The sequence below is a fragment of the Macaca nemestrina genome, chromosome 6 (genome assembly GCF_043159975.1).
Source record: "Macaca nemestrina isolate mMacNem1 chromosome 6, mMacNem.hap1, whole genome shotgun sequence".
NCBI lineage: Eukaryota > Metazoa > Chordata > Mammalia > Primates > Cercopithecidae > Macaca > Macaca nemestrina.
In genome coordinates, this window is record NC_092130.1 from 177,962,570 (window position 1) to 177,980,157 (window position 17,588).

The following is a 17,588-nucleotide window of genomic DNA, read 5'->3' on the forward strand; positions in this document are numbered from 1 at the left end:
TCATTCCCTCAGAGAAAAGGACAAAAAGTCACCACTATTTGCATGTTACATGTTTGTAAACATTCAGACACATACATGCACACGCATGAAGTAACTAAAAAAAAATTACAAAGAAACCAATTATTGGCCGGGCGCGGTGGCTCAAGCCTGTAATCCCAGCACTTTGGGAGGCCGAGACGGGCGGATCACGAGGTCAGGAGATCGAGACCATCCTGGCTAACACGGTGAAACCCCGTCTCTACTAAAAAAATACAAAAAACTAGCCGGGCGTGGTGGTGGGCGCCTGTAGTCCCAGCTACTCAGGAGGCTGAGGCAGGAGAATGGCGGGAACCCGGGAGGTGGAGCTTGCAGTGAGCTGAGATCCGGCCACTGCACTCCAGCCTGGGCGACAGAGCGAGACTCCGTCTCAAAAAAAAAAAAAAAAAGAAAAAAAAGAAACCAATTATTAAATATATTATCGAAACTGATGTTTCCTGTCTAACCAAAGTACCAACTGGCATGGAATAAATTAATTTATTTATAATAGCAACTGAAATAAAAAAAATTTAAGAATAAATTCAATCTAATGAGAACTCATAATAGTTACTGAAGGATATTTAAAACATGTTCTTGGAGAGCCACTTTCTTGTGAGTAGATGAATCTGCTGTAATGAGAAGGTCTGAGTGTGAGGCGGCTTGGGCAGGCAGCGCCGTCTCCCTCTGGTGAGGCCGCTGAGTTGAGTGCGCCTGTGCTTGGAGCAGCTCGGCTCCGTGCGGTCACTCAGGGCCCCAACGCGTAGGCTCTGGTGGACGTGTGGCTCCCCTGTCATGTGGTTCTCTCCCACGAGATGGAGGCTGGCTCACCCCACTCCCCAGCCCCTCTGTGGGAACGGAGACAGGAAGTCGGGACAAATGGCCTGGACTTTAAAAAGACTACCTGGAAATTGTCTTCCTCACCTTTGGTGGTATTCCTATTATCCCACACGCAGTCTCTGTGCCACAGCCAGTTGCACAGGGTCCGGGAAATGTGGGCATCTACAACTCGGCGGGTGGCAGCTTCCATCACCAAGAGGAAGGAGGAGAGCGGAGGGACAGTTAGCAGTCCCTGCCACGGTGCGGACGTTACGCTGGGAAGAGACGAGCTCCCTCAGAGTGTTTATATGTTTAAACCAATTCTAAATCCAATGCACATATCCGAGAATCTGGTGTGATACTTTTAAAGGTTACCTGGGAGAATAAGCGTGTAAGAATAGCCAAGACAATATTTTCAAAGACAAGGCGTACATCTGTGCCTTAATGAACAAGTTGGTACCAAACATACCACAAACCATGACACTGGCTAAGATTAGACAGAAAGATAAATGGAACAAATTAGGAAGTCAGGATATGAATATACTGTAAATACAGAAAATATGTGATACACATCACTGTGGCTTACATGATGCATGTTTATGTATACATGCATTTATACACACACACAGAAAGGCAGACATGGAGACAGAGACACTGAGAGAGAGATGCACAGATGAGAGAGGCTGGTCAAGTTCCCGACTTTATCCTCTACACATACCCCAAAACATAGCTGTGTTTTAGTTAAGAAAAGTCTGCGCAGATACACTAATATCTGAATAAGACAAAATAAACATAGATGAATATGCATTTACTATGTAAATACTTACACGATAGAACGTGGCTGCCCCCCTCCAGAGACCAGAGTGCATGTGCAGTGTCTGAGTCCTTGCAAACCAATGCAGAAAGATTGATTATATAGAAAGATAATGATTAGAAAACTATTAAATTTCTACTCTAGAACATAATCCAAAATAGATGCTAACTGAAATAAACAGAAATGTAAAAGTTTGAAAGAGAGTGTGGATGCATTGAGCAGCTCAGGCCTGAGGGACCTCGGGGACACTGGTGACCACAAAGCCACAGGGCAGGCTCAGCTCAGGGCTGCAAGGCTGCCATCCCGAGAAGACCACGTCCACGTCTGCTCAGGAGACAGGAGCCCTGCGCCACTGAATGTGTCTGCATCAGCTCCCTCTGCCTGTGTTTACCACAAGGCAACAAGCCCATGGATGCCCCGAGATGCAGCCACAGGGATAATCATGGCAAAAGCAGTGGATCCCAACAAGAGTAACGGCAGTAATCATTCCTCCTCCAGCAGGAGATGGCAGGGTGTCCTCTCCTCCACCCCAGGTGGCCAACGATTGCACTGTTGTCACGGTGCCAATGTTGGGTTTTGTCAGATAGAACAGGAGGTCAAGGTGTACAGGGAATGACCTCAGCTGCCAGCCTTCAGGAACAGTAGCCCACAGCTGTCCCAGCAGGGTGTGTGTGCCAGGGACAGGTACACCTCACAAAGTGTCTCTGGTGGGCATGGAGCCTGTTCGAGATAGACAGTCCTGAGGGACGGAGGGTGCCTCTCCACTAAGATGCCTCTTTTTCTGCCCAAAGAACATGCAGCCCCTGCAAGCCATCCAGGTCATCCCAGCTACCCTCCCTAACCAGCATGCATCCGCAGCCAAACAGGGCTTCCTGGGTGTCCAGCAGCACTAGAAGCCTGTAAGGTCACTCCCCCTGCTGCGGCTTTGGGTCCAAACCCTCTTCCCCTCTTGACTCCTCCCCTGGACCTCAGCAGGTTGTACAGAATCAGAACACTTTACTGTGTTGTTTGTTAACATCATGGTGCTGGATGCAGCACAGCCACCTGAGAGTGATTTAATAAAACAGGGGCTGTAGCCCCGTGGGGCCAGGTGCATTTAGATAGCCTGTTTTACACACTTTCATCACATATACATATATATGTGTGTATATACGTGTGTGTGTGTGTGTATTTATCACAGTTTTTTTTAGATATGATTTATGTAACATCAGTTTTCATTATTGTCTACCTAGAAAGGGTTTCAGACATATTTCCTAATTGCCCCTCATCTAGGAAACTCTCTGTCTGGGTGCTGCATGCCTACTTGTAATTGATGTATATGAAGATTAAGACATTTTATTCCCCATGAACTAGTGTCTGCCCCCATGGGGAGATACTGGCCCCGCTGAGCTTGCGTGACTTAGACCCCAGCTCTCCGCCTTAGACTCACAGTGAAATCACCTGGCCAGCTTAACAAAAAGAAATCAGTCATCTCTCTCAGAACCTGCTGAGGGGATCACAGCATCCTTTGCACTGGGTGAGAGCCCACCAGGTTTATAATGAGCAGGTAGAGCTGAGACACCTGCTTAGCCTGAGATTCGGTGAGGAGTTTAGGGGTCCCAGCAGCAAGGTGCAGTGTGGGCGGGTTTGAGCAGATGGGCTGCAAAGCCTCGCCATGTGGCATCTTGAGCTGCAGTCCAGGGGACAAAAGAAGAATGAGGGGAAGAACAGGGTGGGCCCTGAGTCATGTCAGTAGTGAGAAGAGAAAAAAGTAATTTTTCAGCAACAGAGGGATATGTTTCTATGCCATAAGCGAAATAGGTTTTTGGTGCTGTAGAAGAATTGTGGATAGAAGGATAAAAGGCAGGCGAGCTCCCGTCCTGCTTCTTCCCAGTCTCCCAGCACGATGAATCAAGCACCAGTCAAGACAGACAGCATGGGTGGGGGGTGCCAGGCACCCCCAAATGCTATTCACTCCCCCAGTGAAAAGAGAGCTCGCCTCCAACCACCTTGCCTTCTTTTCTTTCTGTTTCAGGAGAAAAATAAAGGAAAAGAAAGAAAGTGCTTATGACAGAGACAGGATTGGGGGAGAGAGGTGGGTGGGGGGATGGAGGAGGGAGGAGAGAGGAGGAGGGGAGAGAAAGGCTGTTGGCGGGGTGGGGAGACTTGGGCAGGTCTGACCCTGTGGCTGTACTTTGCGTCTGCTGTGTGAGTAACCTACACCGGGCAGGCAGGTCATCCAGACTCTGCTTACCTTTGTCAGGTGTTGGAGGACAAGCTGAAAATCCCTACAACAGGGGACTTTCTTTTTGACCCTCGCCTCCGCCTCCCAGCTCCTCTCCAGCAGCACCCCCATCCCCAGGAGTGGAGGCACCAGCTCAGGGCTCCTGTTGCCACAGCCCTGATCTGCTCCCTCCAGCCCCTAACAGCAGAAGCAGCTGCTGCAGTCTGTTTCACACATTTAGAAAGTCAATTAGAAAAATAAACATTGAGTACTTTTGAGCTGCATCCTCTGGTGAGAGAGAGCCCTGGCATTAAGGGCAGAGGGTTGGGAGACACCTTGTTCAACCCAGTCTTGCCCCAGGGAAGGGACTGGATCCCCCAAAGGTGGGGCCTTGTTCAGGGACCCCAGCAGCCTCATGCCACACATGGCGGGGGGTGTCGGGAAGCAAGTGGGTTCCATTCACCTGAGATGCTGAGGTGCTCTGGGCTGTGGTGGCTGAGATTCAGCTGTGCACGGGGGCTGTGGGCTTGGGAAGGATGGGCCCCAGCACCTGAAGGACTGTGAGGAGGAAGAAGAGGCAGGCGGGCCGGGCCGGGTCCAGAGAGGTGCAGAGGACTCACAAGTGCCCACTGCCAAGAGAAGCACCGGAGCTCAACCCAGGGAAGGCATTTCTCACATCCACTGTGGCCCAGGACGGGAGGGCCGAGGCACCACTGCATCAGAGCCCAACCCGGGGAAGGGGTTTCTCACAACCAACGTGGCCCAGGACCGGAGGGCAGAGGTACTGCTGTCATCCAAGCTCAACCCAGGGAAGGCGTGTCTCACATCCGGTGTGACCCAGGACCGGAGGGCTGAAGCACCCTGCCGTCCCTGAGTGCTGAGGGCCAGCTGGGCAGGCACTGGGAGGATGCTTAGGGTGACAAGTCTCAAGCAAACGGAGGGCTCATTGGGCTGGGCAGGCCTCTGGCTCAGGTGGCAGGCCTCATAGGAAGCCAGGTTTGTGAGACCCTCAGGCCCAAACCTTTGTCCTCTGCCACGCTGTTCTGCACCCATTCATCAGGTCGGTGCTGTATTCATAGAAGGCTCTACCGCCCCCCAGGCCTCTCTGCCCTTTCTCTGTCCTGCTCACCCAGGGTCCCCTGGCCCTCAGTCTTCTGGTTGGTTTTGGCCATTGGGAGGCGCTAGCTTGAGATGAGAGGGTGGGTGGGGAGAGGGCCTGAGGATTTCTTCCTTCGGGGTCCAGGGTCCCGGGGCAGCCTCCCTGAAGGGCCTCCTGGAGCAGATTCTGCCAGGACACCCTGCCAGCCTTGATGTCCTCCAACTCAGAGCGCAGGGCATGGGTGGGAACGGCTTTGAGGACTATCCTGACTGCATAGAGAGTTCAGGACGATGTGCGCTCCTCTTCCGCCGTGGAAGAAGGACGGAGGAACAAGCGCTGCTGGTAGCGTCTGAGCCTGGAGAGGCATCGCTGAAAGGCGAATTGGGATCCAGTGCAGGTGTGCTCCTGGGGGTCAGAACCTACTGGAAGGTTTAGAGGCAGGGTGATCCAGACAATAGAAATGTTCCAGCAAACATAAAGAGTTGAGTCGTTAATTTTAGACAATTCTTCTGCAAAGTCACTGTTAAGACAGGCAGGGCTGGGCACGCTCTACCTGTCCCCATGGCTGGCCTCACCCTCTTCTGTTCACACTGGGAGCAGGAGGCTGTGGAGGGCAGGGGCTGAGGACTCTCTACCCTGAGCAGGCCATCTGCGGCATGGACGGGCTTGTCCAAGAGCATCATTGGAGGCCCTTATGCCAAATAGCTAAATATTTAACAGCCAAAGACCAAGTTAGCAAACAGAGAGATGTGTGTTATTTTTCTACCTTCTACCTTCAAATGTACTTCGAATATACCTTGAAATAATCTACTTTCAAGACAGCAGTGCTACAATGTAGTTGCAGGAGTGATGCTTTTCAAGGCTATAAGATGGGACAGCAGCAAGGACAGATTCTAAATCTGATCATTGTGTGTGTCTGGCTATCCTGTGAATGGGCTGGCAATTTTCCCAGGAGTGGAAAAGTAACCACTTCTGTAATGTACACATTTGTAGGTTCAGTTTATAAAATTAATTTTTCTTGCCTTTATGCCAGCAAAATCTCTGATTGTATGGTGACCATGGAGATGCCGCCTGTGAAGTAGCCACAGGAAACCGCTGTTGCCTCTTGGCATGGTGTGAGAGGATCTGAATAGCTGAACATTGTAAGGTACTGCTTTGTCAAGGTGTGCGGCTCTGGAGAACGTCGGGGTAGATTGTCCTCACTTCCAGAATCACGAAGGAGAGCACAGAAAAGAAGGAAAACCAGGCGAACAACAGGCACTGCTGGGACCCACCTTCATTGCTGAGGAATCTGCTGCTGGCCCGCAGTTGGCAGGAAAGAAATGATCCACTGACCAGCTCTGGCTCCCTGCCCCGAGTGCTCTGCCGCACGAATTTCCCCACCCCCCGTGCAGCATCTGCCTCAGTGCTGGCGCTGGGAAAACCACAGCCTCCATGGAACCTTTTTCTGAGGCCACGCGGCAACAGACAGAGCAGGCTTTTCTTTTCTCTTTTTTCTCTTTTTTTTCTTTTTTTATTTTCTTTCTTTTTTTTTTTTTTTTTTTTTTTTTGAGACAGTCTCACTCTGTCACCCAGGCTGGAGTGCAGTGGCGCGATCTCGGCTCACTGCAAGCTCCGCCTCCCGGGTTCACGGGGGAACAGGCTTTTCTCTGACCTGGCCAGTGCACTCAGGAGAGTGGCTGCGCGGTGCAGCCCTGGATACCACCACCGCAGAGGTGCCGGCCTGAATGGCGATGTGTCTCTTACGGTTGAGAAGCAAGAGACCGCCCAGGGCCATCCTGTCCAGGCTGAGGCCCAGTACCTCCGAGGAATACGTAGTCACTTGATGAGAGAAAGAGACAGCCCTGAAAGTGGTGCCCCGGCTGAAGCCGTGATTCCACTGAACAGACACAGAGAAAAAGGTGGCAGGGCATGTTGACCCCAATGGTCCCATCAAGAGGGCCTGGAAGAATGAGTCAGTCAGAGGAGCTTCACTGGCACCTGCTCCAGCATCAGAACTGAGACTCAAGGAGCCCAGGGCTGGTGCTGGATGTGATGACTTGGAGTAACAGATAGAAAGAGGACAGGTTTAGGCTCAGAGGCTGCAGCCAGGGACTCCTGTGCCACCGTGAGGGCTGGCAAGCCTGTGGCTGTTGCTTCATCTTCTCAACTGAAGAATGAGATCATTCAGCACATGGGATCACAGGACTGAGCATCCACCCTGACCTAGGAGACCAGGAGGCGGCACAGCAGCTTGCTTTCTTTTCAACCTCATGAGAAATAAATACAGGCTGTGAAAGAAGTTGGATGTGGCCGGGCATCGTGGCTCACGCCTGTAATCCCTCGGCAGACCACGAGGTCAGGAGATTGAGACCATCCTGGCTAACACGGTGAAATCTCGTCTCTACTTAAAAAATATATATATATACACACACACACACACACAAATATATATGTATGTATATATATACACAAAAATTTAGTTGGGCATGGTGGCGGGCCCCTATAGCGTGAACCCAGGAGGCGGAGCTTGCAGTGAGCCGAGATCGCGCCACTGCACTCCAGCCTGGGTGACAGAGTTGGATGTCCCTGTCATTTCTGGGGAACTGTACAAAAGTAGAGGGTGCACTGATCCCTTGGTCCCAACTTCCCGAGGAAGTAAGGAAACATCCCGCCTGCAGGAGAGGCTGCTGTACTTCCCACCATCCCCGTCACAAGCTGGCACGGCGGGCGGCCTCCGCGTCTGAAGCGTGGGGAAGCTTTGAGCGGGACTCTGCTCGGGGCTCCGAGGTGCTCTGCCTTGATGCTCCTGGACACAGCAGCCTCAGACCCAGGCCCACAACAGAGCGGGGAACCTGGGGGTGAGGAGATCACCTTCACAGTCAGGACCCTCTGCTCCACACACCCAGCCACAGGCACCCCCGCTTTGAAACTGCACATTCGTCTCTCTCCTCACTCAGCGTCCAAGCTCCTCCCTGATGACTCTGAGCTTTGGTTTTTGCCAAAGACAGTGCTCGTTAGATTTAAACATGAATTTGTATGGTAATTCAAGTCATATGTTTCTGATTCGCTGACAATGAACTCACCAAAAATTTTGGCAACTGCCTTTTGGATGTCCCAGCCTCACTTTAAACGTTCTGTGCAATTGCCACTTGACACACACTCAACAGGCACAAATGTGGAATGCACGATTTAGAACATTCAGCATGGTTTCAAGGTGAGCAAAGCAAAACTTCATTTCCTGGTGTGCCCCTGGGTGCAGTGTGGAGCACCTCATGCCACACAGACCCCGACCCGTGTGAACCCCTGTGCCAAGTGCACAGACCCCAGAACTGACGCTGGCATCCCAGGACAGCACCATGAAAGGAACGCAAACCGGCCTATCGCAGGTCATGTCTCCAACTGTTTGAAGACGTTAAATCTCAGATAATGAACAATTGTTTAGTCTGGTAATTACGGTAATTACAGCATCACCGGCGTTAATTCTCACCTCCTCTGCTCTTTGTACAGAGTGTGTGGGGAATCCCCTGGTACTTTCTGTTCATTAAATCAGTTTTAAAACTCCTGTTAAAAGAGATCTGGAGGAAGGCCATGAGAGTGTGCCCACCTGTACCCCCACCTGCCCACCAGCTTTGGTTCTGAATCCGCTCGTCCCTGGTCCTTCCTGCCCCCACCCCGAGTTTTCCAAACCATAATTGCTCAAACTTCTCAGCGCTGCCTCCCGTCGGCTGCTGTCACTGGAAGCTGAGGTGACTTTGCTGGGATTTAAGCGGATGATGAAAGGGTACACCAGGGATGAAGATAACCCTCTCCCAAATCACACAGCAAGAGTTCCCCACGCAGGAACGCCCACCTGAGACTTACCTCGCTTAGGCAGATTTTCCCTGGACGCCTGCTGTTTGCGGGTCAGTTTGAGGAGCTGGGGAGGAACTGGCACAGAGCTTTGGGGTTCTGGGATCCAGTGGGGAGAGCCCTGCCTTAAAGGGGGTCAGGAAAGATGCCCATGGTTGGCAAGGGGAGGGGCCAGGAGACAGGAGGAAGCTACACATTTAGAGTCGACATCCAGATTCCTTATATAAGGGGGCCAGGGGCGACTGGGCAGGCACCTGGAGGTCTCCAGGCCCAGGTGGGGGACATGGAGATGGATGGAAAATTGTGTGATTATGATCAGGCTCAGGGAGAAAATCACACCCCTGTGGAGGGTGGAGGATGGCGAGGAAGCAGAAGCCAAGAGGATGAGGAAGCTGTCGTGGGGTCCAGACAGAGGTGAGAGCACCAGGCCCAGGATGGTTCATGCTGGACCCAGACAGGCTCAAGTGTGCACACTGTAGGGTCCAGGTGAGGCGTGAGGCGGGAGGCAGAGGGAAGAGGGCCTAGGGCCACTGTGGTCTCCACCTGGGGCTGAGTTCCAGATGGAGATGGTTTCTCTGTGCACAGGCTGCCCCCACCCTCCACCCTCAGGACACCCTCACTGCTGTACCTGGAAGGGGTCGAGGTGGCCCCTGCCTACCGCCTTCCCTCCTCTTCTGCCTGTCCCACACCATCAAAGATGATCAATGGGCAGAGCCCTGAATCCAGCCTCCCCACTCAGCCCTCTCACAGTTCCTTCAAGCTGTCCCAGCCTTATCAGCGCTTCCTTGATTTGGGGTGTGAACCCCTCCAGAGGGGTCTCTGTGACTCAGTTGTAAGGTAGGAAGAGGAAAGGCCTCATGGCCAAATCCTGACTGCCCAGGGAACAGAGCCTCAAAGGAGGCCCCCGGCCGGGAGCACCAGAGTTGGGTGGGAATGAAGAAAGGGCATCCGCTTCCATCCCCAACCACTTACCTTCGCCGTGACAGGCCCGGGGGGCTGAGATGTTCCTTGTTCTGCTGAAGGCCATGTGGTTCTTAGTCTGATTAGGGACAACAGAGAGATACAAGTTAGCCTAACTTAAGCTCACGTTCTCATTAAAGGGGAATTGGATAAAATGCCATCTTCTTGTAGACGCCACAGTTTGGTTTTGTTTTTGTTTTTCTGAGACAGAGTCTCACTCTGTCACCAAGCTGGAGTGCAGTGGCACGATCTCAGCTCACTGCAGCCTCTGCCTCCCAGGTTCAAGTGATTCTCCTGTCTCAGCCTCCCGAGTAGCTGGGACGACAGGCACGCTCCACCACACTCAGCTATTTTTTGTATTTTTAGGGGAAACGGGGTTTCACCATATTGGCCAGGATGGTCTCAAACTCTTGATCTCATGTTCTGCGTGCCTCAGCCTCCCAAAGTGCTGGGATGACAGGCGTAAGCCACCACCACAGTTTTAAGGAGATGGACATAAAGCGCTGTGAACACAACTCTGAGTTCAGCCTTCCCAGCGAGGCCAAATGGGATGCTTGCGTGGGATGCGACTTTCTCAGAGAAAACCCATTCTTTGCTTGGAGACCCTTCTCTTCTACCAACTCCATGCCTCTGCTATTGTAAACATCTTTGCAAGCTTGATGTTTTTCCTGTACAGTTTCGTCCTCTCCAAGACCACTTTGTAGCCCAAAGTGGGGGCTTCTCCGGGGTGTTGCACCGGCAGTTATTTACTCCTTGTTCAACAGCGTGATGAGTAAGGAACGCCGTGTTCAGACTTGTGCAACATCTCAAACTTATTTTTCAAACTGTTAGACAATAAATGAATCCCAAATGCATTTTGCCAGAGACTTTTAACCATTTGTCAAATCACGTGTAATTCCAGGGAAAAGTGAGCCGTGTGTTTCTGATTCATTTGCACTGGGATCATCAGACCACAGAAGCCCAGTGCTTGGTGGGGAGGCGCCAAGGAGGCTGGCCAGCTGATCAGAGGCCAGGGCAGCAGCACCAGTGTCGAGACAGCTTGGGTGGCCTGGGGGACATGCCCACCCACTTCCCACCACATGCACCTCCTGGGGTCGTCCATGGCGTCGGCCTCATCATGATTCCAATGCTGCCTTCAGTGGGCTCTCTGTGGGGCCAGACAGCCAGATCTGGGGACCAGCTGCTATCGCGGGGTTCAGAGGTCCCAACGCCAAGGAGATTCCCCTTTATGTGCAGTGGAGGCAGCATGGAGCATTGCTGTCAGAGCTGGGATCAATCCCGGTCTCTGTCCTTAAAGCTCTGAGCCTCAGTTTCCTACTCTGTCAAAGGGGCGTCATAGTGCACAGCTCGCAGCTTTGTGAGAGTCTCGAGTTCTCATGCATGGACAGTTTCTTAACTCCTGGCTCTGTCTCCCTCCCCGGGCTCCCTAGGGAAGCAAGAGTTCTTCCTCCTTCCACCCTTTCAAGCTCTCAGCAGAACATGGGTTCTCCCATCTGGATTCGAATATTCCTTTTACAACTTATTAGCTGGGTGGCTTAAGTTTGGCAAGTCACTTCATCGGTTTTTAGTTTCTCATCTACAAAACATGCATGGAATAGAACACCTGCCATCTTGCAGGACCATCCAACAGTGTCTCTGAGGGTCTCGCTCCATGTAGCTGCTGCCCAAGGCCCTGAGTGATTGGAGGGTTTAAGGGACACCAGGGCACTGTGTGGATAGACGCGAATCTGGACACACCTTCTCACTGCTGGGTTTCACGAAGGGCTGTCCAGGGTCCTCTGCTCAGATGGAAGGAACCTGCCTCCAGGGGTGAAAGCACCTTTACCCCCGAGCATCTCAGGCTCTTCTCTCCAGCCCACTGTCCTTGCGTGGTGTTATATCCATGAACTTGTCTGCCGCAGCAAGTGGGGACCCCACAGTCTCACAGTGTGGAGGCCAGCTCCCCTGTGCTCTGTGCCCCAGCTGCTGCAGGATGGCCACACCTTACAGCCTGTTGGGCTCCATTTTAAAAGTAAAATAATGTTATGGCTTTGCTTTGCAAGTTTCCTGAAAGGATAAAAATGGAGAAGACATGGAAAAGTGCTTTAGAAACTATTTTAAATTCTGTACAGAGAAATGGTGTCTGTGAAAGGAAGCCCTTCTACCTCCGGCATGGGGTGTCTGGGATGGTGGGAGGTAAGAAGGGAGAAGAGGTGACTAAGTCTTGAGATTTCTCTTCCCAGCGACAGTTATCAAGGGAGACTCCTCTTTGGAGTGTTTCAGGACCTGTAGTCCATTGCCTTCTCAGCACAGGCAAAGCTTCACTTGCACAGCAAAAGGTCTAGCCAGTGATGGCCTGAGGCGCTGCTCTGTGGGCCCCAGGACCCCCGTCCCTGACTAGAGCTCCTCTTGCAGCCCCCTGTTGTGGGGCTGGTTACCCAGCAGGACCAGGACCACCCCAGTGTCATTTCTCCATCTTGGAAAGTGGCCTAGGTTAATGTGTCTGATGAGTTTACTGTTACCTTGGTAGGCCCCACATCCCACGGTCCCCAGAGTGTGGGAGTCTAGAATAGACGCTGGTGTTAGTGTTGAATGTAGAACTGGAATGGATTTCACTGAGGGACGTATGGAGGATGCAGGTTTGCTGGGGGGACAGATGAGTGCATGAAGCCACAGGGAGGGGATGGAACGGGTTGAGAGAAGATCAACCCCAGCCTCTCTTCAAGCCCCACCAACGGCACAGAGAACCCTTCAGAGCTGAGGTCAAATCTTTCAATAGAAGTTTATCTTTTAACATTATTTTAAACTTTAAAACTTGAAGGCTTTATGATTTACTAATAACTACAAACTCATGAATTGACAATGGGATTAAAATTAGGCATAATGTTCTGTCAAGCATAAAGAATTATTTTTTCTCTTCTTCGTATCATTATCAATTTTATGAAATAGGTTTGCAGAATAATTCTTTCTGAGTTAAAATCGCTTTTTTTTGTAATTCATCAATCTCACAATTGTGGATAATAATCATGTCTATTTATTTTTTCTTAAGCAATCATGGTATTTTCATCAAAATTCATTAGAAGCTGCTCCTAGAAGGACATGCTTTTAAAATATTCAAATTTATAGTTAATGTTTTATTAACCGTATTTAGCCTATAATTATTTTTCTAATGAAAATTATCCTGACTGCACCGTCTAATGTTATGAGGCTAGCAGTTCAAACAAAATTCAGAGAAACATTTATGCACAAAGGACTATGTATTACTCATTTCCAGGGAAGGATTTATGTGCTATATAATTAATTGTTGCTTAAGTTTGACAGTCCATATTTTACTTCAATGCATTATTTACACTGAAGGAGGCTTAGGGGTTCACGCTCTAAAATGTTAGGAAAATACAAGCCTACACATTATCTGAATAGTGAGTGATTGTAGTGCAACGGATAGTAGCGTGTGTACCAGGAATGTGGTTTGAATATACTATAATGATTAATACATGAGTATGTGTGTGTGCATGGGGTTTGTATATAGAATATATGTTAATTCTCTGTATATATGTATATAAATATATACTCTCTATATTATATAGAATAGGTATATTTTAGAATTTTACAACAGCTGGCCAACACGAGCCGCATCCACAGAAGAGATCTAAAATCCCAAGCAAGACTCCATCCTCGGCTTCAGTGGGTGTGACCCATGGGGAGGGGACCACCCTGGAAGCATCAGGAACCTGCCCCAGGAACCCTGGAAGCATCAGAACCTGCCCTGGAGTCCTGTATGTGGCAGCTGGCAGGACTCACCCTCTCAGGATCCTGAGCTGACTGCTGGGCCTGCCCTTACCACCAGCACTGCCAGGTCCCAGAGGGTGGTCCTCAAACGAGGGGACTTGGAAGCACATGCTCCCCCTCCCCAGGGACTCTCTTCTTAGGACGGGCTCCCACCCTGTTTCTGCCTTGGCTGTCCTGTACCCAAGTCCATCCCCCCGCCAACACCCCTGCACCTTCACATGCTGGGCAGATACCTGAATCTTCCTCTGCTGGGTTTGCTGGAAGACTACACATCACTCCTCATTTAGAACATATTTAAACTAAAATAGTTTCGACATCTGTTTCATCATCGTTTAACATGACCCTGTCTTCTCTTTTTCCAAGGAGAGAAAATTCCAATAATAATTTTTAGAGAATACTTTGAAACACAGAGAGAAAGAGAGAGAGCTCCACATCCCACTGGCCAGGTTCTGCGTGAAGATGATGCACGGTATCCACTCAAAGGTTCAGGACCACGCGTCAAACGCAGCTAGGTGGCGAGAGGCAGCACAGGTGATATCGAGCCTGGTCTAACTAGCAGCAGAAGGCAGTTACGAAACCTGAGGAGGTCATTCTGCTTCTTTAGGAATCTAGGGATTGATCCATGGAGGCAAGCACAGTGGGTTACAGAACCCCAGGGGACATGTGGAAGGAAGGGGCGTGCTGTGTGCAGGGCAGGTGAGCCGCATCCCAGGAGCAGCCCTGGATGGATGGGCTCTATGAGGTGGGATGGGGTGGGAGCCCCCTGTGCATGGCTGGCTTCATGGGAGGAGCTTGGTGAGCAGCCAGTTCATAGCCCTGGAGGAGCGAGACGCGCATGATCTTTGGGCAAGGCGGCTCATGGGGCTGGGAGCTGGCCTGGACTGGCTCACAGTCCACATGCAGTCTATGAGTGTGGGCCTGGAGGCGAGCTGTACATACCCTGAGTGCCCACATAGAGCAGTCTGTCCGGCTACCTCATTACCTAGGCCAGCACCCAGGCCACAGGGCAATGAAGGACGCTGCCTTCGTTAGAGCAGGCACAGTGCCCGTGATCCATGCAATTCCACAGAGCACACTCATCATCCTGCTCGGCACCTGACTGCCAGGACAAGAATCAGGGTTCTTTGCAGAACAGAAGGGTTATACAGGGTGGCAGCCAGCAACTTGCCACGGCTCCCCTGAGTGGCTGGGCAGAGGGCAAGGGGTCTGTTTCCTGCACAACCCTTGACCTGAGCTCTGTGACTAAACAGACAAGGCCAGAAACAGAAGAGGGAGGCTGTGGGGCTCCAGGCAGGGATGAGGGCAGAAGCCAATAACTAACTGCTCTGGGGCCTGTGTGGGACTGGGGGTGACATGGCAAAGGGTTGGTGGAATAGTCGGAGCTCTCCGGAAACACAGACCCAATAGGCTGGATGCAGATGCAGACAGATATAGATAAACGAGAGGAGATTTATGAGGGGAATTGGCTCGTGCAGTTCTGGAGGCTGAGAAGTCCCATGACAGGGACAGGCCCTTGGCACATGGAGATCCAGGGATGCCAATGGTGCAGCTCAGTCCAAGTCCGAAGGCCCCAGGACCAGGGACACTGTTGGGTAATTCTCAGTCTGAGGCCAAAGGCCAGAGAACCCAGGAGGCCACGGGTGCATGTCCCATGGTCCACAGGCTGGAGAACCTGGAGGCCCAAGGTCAGGAGAAGCTGGATCTCCCAGCTCCACGAAAAAGAGAACATTTGCCTTTCTTCTGCCATTTTGTTCTCTCCAGGCCCTCCATCCTCCGCCAATGGCATAGTGCCTGCCCACGTTAAGTGAGTGTGTAACTTCCTTGCTCAGTACACTGCTCCAAACGTCTGTCTCTTTGGGATACACTCCCATAGACACACCTAGAAACAATGCTTTCTCAGCAGAGCTACGGCAGGGCTGCTGACTGCCACCCTGTGTGGCCCCCCTTCTCTTCATCAAAGAGTCCTGATCCTTTTCCTGGTGGCCAGGTGCCCAGCAGGACGATGAGTCTGTGTTCTATGGAGTTGCATGGATTGTGGGTGCTGTCCCCACTGTAGGGAAGGCAGTCTCTTTCATTGCACTGTGGCCCAGGTGCCGGCCCATGTAATGACATAATTGGACAAGACTGCCCTGTGTGGGCACTCAGGGTGGGCATGGCTTGCCTGCAGGCTCACACTCATGAACTGCGTCTGGACGGTGGGCCAGCCCAGGTATCTAGATATCTCTTCATCCAGCCACGTTGACGCCTAAAATTAACCATCACATTTTGCAAAGACAGTGCTCCTCTTACACCCTGGCCATTGGAGACGCCAAGTTCAAGGACACTCAGACCTGTAGACCTGCTGTGGATATAAGCACTCAGTGAACAGCCACCTCAACATGCCATGAGCAGCAAACATAGACATAGAGACCTGGAGAGGAGGCAGTCACCCCTGCTGATACCATTTACAAGTCACCAGGCAGGTTAAGGGCCCTTGGAGGGGCCTTCAGGGTTGCCCAGAAACAGCAATGCAGGGAGACTTTGGAAGGCTATCCTGGCCTCTTTTTGGTAACAGGAGATGGTCTGGAGTTTGCACGGCCCACGTCAATGTGACAATCCTACAATTAGCAAGAGTTTAGGCTGGGCTCAGGGGCCATGGTGTCAGGTCCCACAAGGGTAAGAAAGACAATGGCCTCAACTGGAGTTCCCTTTGCCCCTCGCCTCTTGCCGTAACTATTTCCAAATTCAATCTGTGTTGTTTGTCTTCCCTGTGGAATGTTTACATGTCATTCCAGTTTGCAAAAGTAGCATAAAAATACACACACACACAAAAAAAAAAACAGTTCCAGCAGCACTCACTGAAATGCAGAGAGAATATGAAAATGCAGAGATAACTGCACATTCAGAAAGAAACACTGAGCACGGATGGAGCGGCTTACAACAAGGTACAGCCTTCACTTGTGTGTGTGTAGGTAACTCTGGGACCAGGATCATTGGTGGCTGACAGCCCACCAAGCTGGAAACTGCAGATGTGTGAGCTGGTGGGTGGGGCGGCTATGTTCTTAGATTGTTTAGATGTTGAGTGAATAAGCAACGATGATCATGGTTTGGTGTTCACCACATTTTGAAAAACAATGCTAAGTGTGAGCAAATGAATCCACTGTAAATACACACTGAGAGAAAATTACTTTCTCAGATTTCACAAGAACAACCCTGAAGCCGGCGGTGGGAGGACTGTGTATACCAAGAGACGTCCATCACCACGAAGGAATTTCTTCCTTCTGTAAAGGGGAAAGCAGCATGAAATTAGGACTCACTGAGCTGTAATTTCTGCCATATTGGACATGACATTGTTTTCTGATAAGAACAGTCAAAGCAAAAATTAAACCAGTTTAAACAAAGCATATTTCTGTTGCTTAAAAGTGGGGAGTCCAGGAGTTCACAGGCTTCAGGAATAGCAGGGTTCGGGATCCCCAGCCACGGACCAAGAGACCTATCTGTCTGCCATTGGCTCCTGCTGTCTTCTGTGATGCTCTGTCCTCAGGTGGAAGCTCCCACAGATCAGAAGACACCGCCTCTGGCATCTCCAGCTTGTATTGCCACCACATTCAGGAGTCCAAGGAAAAGGGCAGTCACTTCTGAAACTGTGGACAAGCTGAGATCAGCCTGGATTGGGTCACATGTGGGTTTCTGAACCAATCTCTCTGCCCAACAATAAAGCCAGAGCGGATGCTGGGGAAGGGTCAGCAGCAGCAGGGGCTGCAGCATCATAGCAGTAGCTGGGGTAGCACTGGTGGTCGACTGAATAATGGCCCCCAATGACAACAGGGTCCCTATTCCAAGGACCTGTGACTCTGTCACCCTACACAGTAAAAAGGACTTTGCGGATATGGTGGGGGAACCCTGAAAAGGGGAGATCATCCCAGCCTCTCTGGGTGGTTCCAGTTAATCATAGGGGTTCTCAGAAGAGACAGGCAGGAGCATCCAAGTGAGAACGAGAAGATGTAAGGATGAGCGCAGAGTTAGAGCGGAGAAGAGGCTATGCCGCTGGTGCTGAGTGGGGAGGAAGGGGACACAAACCAAGGAAGTGGTGGCCTCTGGAA